This window comes from Papaver somniferum, unplaced genomic scaffold (assembly GCF_003573695.1).
Source record: "Papaver somniferum cultivar HN1 unplaced genomic scaffold, ASM357369v1 unplaced-scaffold_133, whole genome shotgun sequence".
Classification (NCBI taxonomy): Eukaryota; Viridiplantae; Streptophyta; class Magnoliopsida; order Ranunculales; family Papaveraceae; genus Papaver; species Papaver somniferum.
In genome coordinates, this window is record NW_020622492.1 from 6,335,557 (window position 1) to 6,346,712 (window position 11,156).

Genomic DNA, 11,156 nt, shown 5'->3' on the forward strand with positions numbered 1-11,156 from the left:
GCCCTGTTACGTATAAAAAGGGTTGTTTGGAGTCACAGCCGGGGAGTCGAGAGTTGGGGGGGCACCAGTAGGGATAATTCGGAGGCTACAGAGCCGAACAAATCAAATTGCAGAAAAGTATTATGCTGGTGCACAGGAAGAAGAAGACGAAGAACAGACTTCCAGAGTCAGTCGCAGAGAGGTGTAGTTTAGTTACTGCAGCAGAGAAGTATCGTTTAGGAGGCAGTCTTATATTCTCTGTAGTCCTTTGTAACAGTCAGTCTGGAACGCTTATACACGTTGCAATTGATCTGTTTTATCTTTTTCTTGTATTTTCACTCTCTTCAAACACTTTGGAGCCATGAATAAATATTTTGAGCATGTTTTTGATATGAGGAGCTAAACCCAACACTGGGACGACGGAGGAAGCCATTTTTCATCATTGTGGTAATTCTATTAATTCTTTTATGACTTTTTACACTAAAATTGAATTGATTTATGATTGCTCTTGAATGGTTGCGATTTCAATTGATGGGTCATGCTTAGCTTAAGTGATTTGATGTCCCATGCTTTAGATTTACAGTCATTACTTTCGGAATCTAGTTTGGCAAAGAATAAGAGTCAATAATCTTTATCATATGAGTTATAATTGTGTAGAATTGATTTTTGAACCACATGAGTATGAAAATTGGTGAAATCCCGAGTCTCAGTACCTCTCGTTATTGTGACAACTTTTTTTTGTGTGTATATTTTCTTTATTATTAAGTCTGAAATCGAGTCTACACAAGTCCGAGTTGAACGAACTTTATTTACCACTATAAAACCACACCACATGCCAACCACCTTGCCGCGCCATACCATGTAGGCCTTCCCTATGCGACTACCAAAACGAAGGCGTGCGATGATCAACGGCCACCCTTTCATCTTAGATGCAAATCTTAGCCGTCCAAGGTCGCCAAACAACGGATGATAACCTTTGTCCCAACACCAAAACCCTAGTTTGGACGCGCCTAAACCACGCCAAGGCATGCCGACCATGCCACATGTGCCAATGGCATGCCGCGCCATCCACCTTCCCGCGCCTAAGCCATGCCATGCCGACCTTCCCTTCACGGCTGCCAAAACGAAGGCGTGCGACAATCAACGACCACCCTTCCATCTTAGATGCAAATCTCAGCCGTCCAAGGTCACCAGCCAACGCATGGTAACCTTTGGCCTGATGTGATTTCAAGTTGTTGTAGTAGTAATAGGTTCATTGAGACTTGTGAAAGCAATAGATTTTAGACTTAATTTTAAAGCAAAGAAAATAAAGAAAATAAATGTTGGTATGTTGTGAAAATTATGGAGAGGCTGGAGCTAGGATTTCACCATTCATCAATACTTATGTGGTTCTTAATTAATTTATATCATGCAATTTAAACAATTGATTCGATTCTAAAATATTGCCAAAATCAGATTCCCAAAATATCAAATGTTAGTCGCAAGTATAACGCATCAAGAGTCTAAAACTAAGCATGCATCATCAAGAGAAAACACATTTGATTAATAAAAATCATTTAATTTATTTTTTATAAATGCAATTAATCATATAAAAATATTGCATAAATTTATAAAATAAATATTACCACATAATTCTTGAAAGAATGGCTTCCTCCGTCGCCCCAAGGATTGGGTTTAGCTCATCATTAGGAAAACACGCTCAAAATTCATTTTTATTGCTCAAAGGTGGTGTACAAATGATGAAATGGGATAGAAATAAATTAAAACCGGGTTTGTAACAGTTACAAGTGTTACAAACCGAACTGTTACTGGGAACGATAGAACCTAACTGTCGTTGTTACTGTGGCAAAACGACTGCCTCTGTGGGTCTATGTTCTTCGTGTTCTTCAGCTTATGCAGTAGCAGAAAAGATTTCTATGCAGCTCTGATTTACGCACTGTTCTTCTCCAAACTCTCCGTCCCCCCTCTATGACATCCCAACAACTCTTTTATAGCGAACATGACCAAGAAATCTCGCTCATTACTCCCCAAAAATCTTCCATTACTCCGGCAATCAATAAAAAATATTTGCATGCAAGATAAGGATTTTCTTTCCTGTTTTAACTTCTCACGCAACTAGCTGTTGTTTACACACTCCAAACTGATTGATACACATTGTAGACTCGCTCCAACTTTCCAAAACCAACAGAATCCCGTGAAATAACTCTCCCATGCACGGACTGCCATGTTTTCTTCTCGCGAGTTATCTAGCCAAATTTAGCCGATTCCAAAGCCCATACCAATCCTGTCTCGACCAAAGGAACATTCCCTAACAGTTTCATCCATTGAATCTCAAGAAATCACGTCAAATTCTTGATTTTAAACTCTGCCAGTTCACTGCTCCATTTTCCCGCCAAAATTCAGTTTCAAATGAGGAAGATGATGGTGGCCCCTTATCCAGAGTATGGGTGCCTTTAACAGCTGAGGTGCCTGGGGTGCCCTTATCCAAAATGAGTGTGCCTTTAGTACTTTTTCGGGGACCCGAGCAAATTTTTGAGCCGAATTTTCCAAAAATGGTTATTTCCCAAAAATACCTACAAACACATAAAACACCATAATAAGTACGAAATCGAGTACCAACAATACAGAACATTTAGGACAAATTAGACAGAAAAATGTGTCTATCATGGCCCAACGCCAAAACCCTAGTTTGGCCGCGCCTAAACCACGCTAAGGCATGCCGACTATGCCACATGTGCCAATGGCATGCCGCGCCATCCACCTTCCCGCGCCTAAGCCATGCCATGCCGGCCTTCCCTTCATGGCTGCCAAAACGAAAGCGTGCGACAATCAACGACCACCCTTCCATCTTAGATGCAAAACTCAGCCGTCCAAGGTCACCAACCAACGCATGGTAACCTTTGGCCCAACGCCAAAACCCTAGTTTGGTCGTGCCTAAACCACGCCAAGGCATGCCGACCATGCCACATGTGCCAATGGCATGCCGCGCCATCCACCTTGTCGCGCCTAAGCCATGCTATACCGGCCTTCCCTTCACGTCTACCAAAACGAAGGCGTGCGACAATCAACGACCACCATTCCATCTTAGATGAAAATATCAGCCGTCCAAGGTTACCAACCAACACATAGTAACCTTCGGCCCAACGCCAAAACCCTAGTTTTGGTCACGCCCAAACCGCGCCAAGCCATGCCGGCCATGCCACATGTGCCAATGGCATGCCAGCCACCTTGCCGCGCCATACCATGCCGGCCTTCCCTATGCGGTTACCAAAACAAAGGCTTGCGACGATCAATGACCATCCTTCCATCTAAGATCCAAATCTTAGCCGTCCAAGGTCGCCAACTAACGCATGGTAACCTTTAGCCCAAAACCCTAGTTCTGGTCATGCCCAAACCGCGCCAAGGCATGCCGTCCATGCCATATGTGCCAATGGCATGCCAGCCACCTTGCTGCGCCATACCATGCCGGCCTTCCCTATGCGGTTACCAAAACAAAGGCTGGCGACGATGAACAACCATCCTTCCATCTAAGATGCAAATCTTAGCCGTACAAGGTTGCCAACCAACACATGGTAACCTTTGGCCCACCGTCAAAACCTTTGTTTTGGCCACACCCAAACCGCGCCAAGGCATGCCATCCATGCCACATGTGCCAATGGCATGCCAACCACCTTGTCGCGCCATACCATGCCGGCCTTCCTTATGCATCTACCAAAACAAAGGCTTGCGAAGATCAACGGCCACTTTTCCATCCAAGATGCAGATCTTAGCCTTCCAAGGTTACCAGCTAACGCATTGCAACCTTTGGCCCGACGCCAAGCCCTAGTTTGGTCGCGCCCAAACAAAGCCAAACCCATAAATTTTGGTCACGCCTAAACTAGGCCATATTAAAGCCGTACCGGCCATGCTTTCATGCCATTGGCTACCAAATGAAGGATTGCAACAATCAACGGCTACCCTTCCTCTCAAGATGCAAAATCTCGACCGTCGAAGGTCACCACCGAGCCGGCAAGTCTCCCAAGCTCAACTTGTCGAACAATAACATGCTACATGTTTTCCACGAAAATACTCGAGACATCAACACATGTCACAAACTGGGGGATGCTCATTGGGTATTGGTGTGGCAGTTTACAGCGTGCGGCGTACCCTACGCCCGTTATAAGAAAATGCCATAAGGATAAGGCGATTAGTAAATACAGGGAGTAATGGTGAAACGCTTTTTTTTATGAAACATCAATTCCAGGAGTTACCAGTTACCACCTCCTCCCATTTACTCATCCGTTTTCCATTTCTTACGAGACCAGAGTACGTTTCACTTCGACTTGTATAAATAGGTCTTACCTATTTCCACCGAACAACAAGTCCAGGTCAGGAGCATACAACACTTAGAAAATATTTTCTAGCTTTCCATCTGTTACCTTCCCACTTTCTGATACAAGTCGTAAAACTACTCTTCCAGAATCAACTATTCTGGTCTCAACACTCTTTTCGCTTCCCTCCCCAAAACCAATCCTTCTCTTTCACTTTGTGACCGAAGCAAGTCTGGAACGGCCATTTCTTGGTTTAGGCCGGATTTTTACAGATTGATCTCTCGAATCTAAAGTACTCCCTTGCAGTACATTGTTTAGGGTTTAAACTCATTTCTCACCCACACACCCGAAATTACCAAAATCAGCAGAAACCGTTTTCACCCTCAAACAATGTGATAAAGTGAACACATTTATATATATTGCTTGCAGGCTTCGCCTACCACCTACAACCCCTGAAGACACTGACAAATGAGTCTATTTCCATACTATTCTGACTCATATTACATTTGAAAGAAGACATACCGATACTTGAGTTGGTGAAGATGTTACAGAAGGCTTCAAACTTAATACTGCACTTGCGGTACCGACACCCTAACAAAAATACAAGTTCAGTTTTTATGTAATTGCCAAAGCACTTCATGTACAAAGGAGATCTCTAAGGTCTTACACAAGGACTTACTGATGCAACATGTAACACAAAAACGAAAAGGAAAAAGAAAAAAAACTACATTCTGTTAAAAAAGGGATGAAACTAAGTTCTCAAGCACTTAGTGTATAATGCCTGGTAGAAGATGACACAACAAACACTGTACGCAAGGTACACGTGTCTAGATTATCAAGTGAAAAAACAGTTAATTTTCCAAAGCATCTCTAAGGTCTAACCCTAACAACAGGGGTAAGATGCATCTCTAAGGTCTAACCCAACAAGAGTCTAGAAACTATTAAAAACGTGCATTCTAGACACAGATCTCGCAAAAAAACTAATGCACGAAGGCACGAAAACACTCAGCCAGATAAAAAACTGAAACAGATGAGAACATGCCAGTATAGGCTGGTAGTATCTTTGAATGGAAAAGATATATGAGCCTAGTGTTTAGTGCGGTGATCTAAGAGAAATTCTGAAGCATATGATCATATAAGATACCATGCATTTATAAACATATCGACCACACTACTAATCTTTAATAAACAAAAGCAAACTGAAGAATCATCTAATATGCTAACCAAGTTATCAACTATATATGTAAAGTAAGAAGCCACAACATATCTACAACCATAAAGATGAGAACTGTATATCCTTAGAATCTTTTGGACAGCAAGGATTCCTACAAAATTATCAATTAAATAATTATTACCAAGCATGAGAGTGTACCTTAACAACATCAGGAGGTATTGTAACCAGGTATTCAAGCAATTCCACCTTGTCTAAGTCTAAAGAGCTGTAAAGGTCATCAACTTCGCTGAATTCTTCAAAATCATCCTGTTATAAAAATGGATAACAAGTGAATTAATCAGCAATCCTTAAAAAGAGAAAACATACCAGAAATTAATTTGAAACATCTTGGGTTCGTAAAAGAGAGCTAGATATATACGCTCGGCACCACTTACCTGATTGTGTTCCACGTAGTATTCTATGAAATCTCTCACATCATTAACATCCTATGGACTCCATTCATCATTGTCAAGAAGTATCAGTATCAACTCTAACTTCCTTATATGAGCTTTATGCCGAACAATTGATGTCTCCAAATGTGTCTACAAAATGATACCTAAAAATCAGGTCTATGATATCTAAAACGAACCATATTTACAGATATGGCTACGAGATTAACAGGGTGACGTGGATTTCCTCCCATTTACCAGTCTTGGAGGTCTTTCCTTTCCCTTTTTTTTACTGAGAGACCCTCAATATCAACCTCGAAACTATCAACCGGACTCCAGCTCTCCTACTTGTCATGAACATATACAATTGGAAAGAAGCACACCACATAAGCCTCCAGCATGATGTCAACATAAATGAAAGAAACACATATTCCATAATAGATGGTCAAATATAAAAACAAAGTTTGATACCACAAGCAAATATAGTGAATTGTTTTGTGGTGCCTCGAATATTGTCAACATCCTTCAAAGTTTGACATCAATTAAATCCAATGAACTATTCAAGACAAGCACAGTACGTCATTTAAAAAAATATAGGGCTATGTCTCATACCACAGTGTTTAACCATTCCCTAGTCTCCAATTTCTCCTTTTCTTTCAGATCCTACAAAGAAGAAGGAAAAATCCAGTTACAAATATAAAAGGAAATCAAAAGAATCCACAAATAACAATAAGCTATAGAGAAAATATAACAAAAACAAAGAGTTCTAGATAGTGAAACTGTACCAATTTCGCCTTTTCTTTCTTTCTCCTAATTTCAGATCAGGAGATTCAACAAAGTTTTGGGTTTTAAGAAAACACAGAGCTGAACTTAGATATGATCTAAATTTTCTTTTAGAGAAAGTAAAAAATATAAGAAAGAAACCCAAAGCTCAAAAACTAGTGATACAGAAAATTTAAGGAGGAACAAAATAAAAGAACAAAGTACAGAGAGACACACTTATCTTTAATTTCTTTTAGATCGAGAGAGTTCAACAATAAATCAAGTGAAAACCCACAAAACTAAGTAAATTCTACATTCGAAAAGCATAAATCAAGCTTTATCTCAACAATTTAGTCTTTCTCGGTGGTAAAAAATCAATCAAAATTAGGAAAATAAACCTAACACAGATGGAAATATATCATACAAACACAAATTCACCAAACCCCCAATCTAGATAAAACCCTAGATTTTCAAAACAAAAATTACAAAACAAATCATACAAATTACAAAACAGGAATGCAAAACGAACCATAAGTTTACACAAACATCGAATCATTACTTTTAATTTCACAAAATATCAACAGATTTACAAAAAGAAAATCTGGAGATGGATCAAAAAACCCAATACCTAACGAATTAAAATCCACAGGAATCTACATATTGTTACTTGTAGCTTTTTCCAAGAAGAACGGCAACACGAATTAGGTTGTATTACCTTAATATTTCTTCAGATATCTGTGTAATTTCATGGAAAGATAAGAAGAGAGGGTAACAGAGAGGAAAGAAGAAAATAGATTAGGTTTAGGCAAATTAATAAAGTGGCCAGCTTCCTACCGTATAATTTATAAACCGGCCAAGATTTCAAATTCTTCTATAAAGTGGCCTTTCTGTTAGATATAACACCTGGTCCCACCAAAAAAGTCCACCAAGCTGACTTAGTCAATTCTCAGGCTTAAAATTACCACCATATCCCCATCCTTATAACCTTGCGATTCAGACACTTCTTTTCATCTTTATTTCTTTCTTCTTCTTCTCGTTTCTGTCTCTCCCTCCACGATCCTTCTCTTTGAAACTAGGGTTAGAAATTCAAGTTATTGATGAAAAATAAGTAATCAGTGATGAAGGTGACTATGCGTGATGTTAGTGATATTTGGAAATTTTGAAGTTTTAGGGTTTCGTTGGATGCAGGAAGGTGAAATACAAATCGGGGATGAAGAAATACGAATCCTAGTAAGATTTTTAGAACCCAAGCATTAATTAACTTAGTATTTGATGAAAACTCATATTTAGATGGTGAAATCGATTGATTTCCGTTGATTTGAATTCTAGGGTTTGGGGCTCTTTCTCCTTTTTGCTTTGTTTAATCAATTGGAAGGTTGGTTGAAGATCTGATGTTCAGTGTGAGATACGGGTGTGCCGGAATTGAGAAATTACAGGGAGATGATATGACTTCAATGAGAAGAGCAATAGCAGAAATAAGGAATGGTGTTGTTAGTTTGATGGTTAGATGAGAAACTGATATCAGATAGGTCTGTTGAACTAAACAAGGAAGAGATGAAGAGACTCAGTTATGTATGGGCTTGTGTTGAAGATATTTGTTTTACAGAGTAGTTATGCTGCTGTTGTTCTAGTGGAATTGCACCTAGAGTTGTAGGTGGTTTCTGGGTTGGAAGGAGTTGTAGAAATTGAGATGGTGGTTAAGTTACAGATGCAGTTGTATGGGTTCAGCTACAGATGAGCATTTGAAGTCAACATGGGGTCTGGTATATACGGTTTATGAAGATATTGGAGGTGAGGACTTATTGCAGCTGTTGTTGAAGAGGTGATGTTGTAGGTAATCTAGTGTTGCTGGTATGGAGAAGGTTGAATACTGAATGACCTATGAGTTTGTGTTTGTTGCTATCGATGCAGAGGAAGGAATTAAGCTTAAATGTCGTGAAAATGAGAAGAGGTAATAAGATGAGATGATATTTCAGCTGAAATATGCAGGTAAGGGTGTAATTGCTGCAGTAGGCTGAATGGGTTGCAGAGATGAGTACATTACGTTAATCAACAAGGGATTGTTTCAGTTTCTTAATGTGGTGGTTTCAGTGTTTGTGTATCATCAATTTTTTCGGTTGTCGACGGAATATGAAATTACAACGATGAAGAAGATACCACAGAGCTTACCGAGCACAATAAACTAATTCCTACTTCAGCAGCGAGACACACACAAGGTGTTTGTGAAAAGGACTGACAGTGTAATTCATTAAAAAATCAAGTTTCGTTGTCACCAGTTTTTGAACCAAGTCCATTTCGTTGTCTAACCATGGTTCTTGAGGTTATTTGAGAAGAATTAGGTACCATGAACACCAACAATTCTACCATCACGATGATCATCATCAACATTATAAGGTCTTATCTAATAAATGGTTCAATTTTTTGATTTGTAATTTGGAGATCATGAATATATACTTGTTTTCATATAAATTTGTAAATGAATCACTGTAATCTTAGGAATTGAATCATACGTGAATAAGATGAAATTGATAACTCGAACAAGTGATACGATTTGAGGGACTTAAGTGTCTTTTGAATGGGCTGGATAACTGACACATAGGCAATAACTGCCGTTACCCGTTTTTTGAAAAAAACGGGATGAAAAAAGTCAATATCGGCCACTTTATATAAAGATTCAAAATAACGGCCACTTTCTTAAATATAGTTAAAAAAGGTGGTCACTTTATTAAAAAGCCCATTCTTGTTTTCTCTCTCTCATCTGCGATATATAAAAAGTGGAGCCATTTTTTACACCGTCGGAAACATGAAACTGACAAAAGAAAACTGTTCCTTTGACTAAACCTACTCCGCGGTTGGTCAAAAACCCTCACAAATAGTCAATATTTGTGACGCCCTTACAAAAAAAACCTCGCTAATAGAACCTGTTTTTGTAGTGATGTAAGCTGACTTTGTAGTAAAGTGTCCAGTGGAGGTGAAAGGCAAAACTAGCTTGTATTTTCTCGTCAGATCTAAAGGGATGGTAAGAATTTGTTGTACCTGATTCGGAGTAAACAATTGCTGAAGAATATCCATTTTCCAAGAATGATTATCTTCATCTATAAGTTCAGCCACAAATTGATAATCACTGAGATTCAGCTCATTTGGTTGTAAGATTGGCCTATCTGAGTTGGGAATCCATCTATGTCTCGATATATTTATGCTCTTACCATCACCCACTTTCCAGATAAAAAGTCGTCTTACTTGTTGCAATCCATGACAGATGATTTTCCAGACCATGACGTTCCTAGCTTGAGAGTATATGTTAACAGGTCTTCATACATAAAATATTTTCTCCGCAGTAGTTTAACATAAAGAGAATCTTGATTATTTAATAATTTCCATGCCATTTTAGTTAATAGTGCAGAATTGTAGACAAATAATTTTTTAAAACCCAAACCTCCATATCTTTTCGGAAGACGCATACTTGGCCAATTCTTGGAATGCCTGGTTTGTGTATAAGCATTATGATTCCACCAATAATTTCATTGAACCTTATCCAAAGCATTGATAGTTTGTTGGGGAAGCTTTAGATAGTGCATTGGATAAAGCGGCATGGTTCATAGCACACTCCGAAGTTGAGTACTTCTAGCTGCTTGAGAGAGAATTTTCCCTTCCCAGCCTTGTAACTTAGTGTTTATGGTAGTTTTTAGCTTAGGGTCAAAATCGTAAAACTGTACATCTGACATGACGTCACTATGACCATTAGCACATTTATTGAATCAATCAGCATGCCTACGTAAGAATTACCGGGGTACCCTTGTTTTTTACATGCGTCATGTTCCACGGCAGAACCCTTAACACTGACTGACATCATCTATGCCAAACCCTAATTCTCATGCTACCGCGCCAAGGCATGCCAACCATGCCAGCCACGTCACCGTGCCAAGGCATGCCAACCATGCCAGCCACACCACTGTGCCAATGGCATACCATGCCAGCCACATCTCCGCGCCAAGGCATGCCAACCATCTCAGCCGCACCTCTGCGCCAAGGAATTCCAACCATGCCAGCCGCACCACTGCGCCAATGGCATCCCATGCCAGCCGCACCACATGTGCCAATGGCATGCCAACCACCTTGCTGCGCCATACCATGTCGGCCTTCCCTATACGGCTACCAAAACGAAGGCGTGCGATGATCAATGGACACCCTTCTATCTTGGATGCAAATATTAGCCGTCCAAGGTCACCAAACAACGCATGGTAACCTTTGACCCAAACCCTAGTTTTGGCCACGCCAAACCGCGCCAAGGCATGCCATGACACATGTGCCAATGGCATACCAACCATCTTGCCGTGCCATACCATGCCGGCCTTCCCTATGCATCTACCAAAACGAAAGCGTGCGATGATCAACAACCACCCTTCCATCTTAGATGCAAATCTTAGTCGTCCAAGGTCTCCAAAAAACGCATGGTAACCTTTGGCCCAACGCCAAAACCCTAGTTTGGTCGTGCCTAAACCA

General features: G+C 40.1%; 1 long non-coding RNA gene across 1 annotated transcript; it reads right to left on the bottom strand.

Moving 5' to 3' along the window:
• Positions 1 to 4,744: 4,744 nt before the first annotated feature.
• Positions 4,745 to 6,557, bottom strand: LOC113333519. Its single transcript, XR_003352102.1, has 5 exons — positions 6,504 to 6,557; positions 6,150 to 6,235; positions 5,898 to 6,044; positions 5,662 to 5,769; positions 4,745 to 4,880 (listed from the first exon to the last, which is right to left on the bottom strand). It is a non-coding gene; the product is annotated as an uncharacterized LOC113333519 (long non-coding RNA).
• Between the last annotated feature and the right edge of the window lie 4,599 nt (positions 6,558 to 11,156).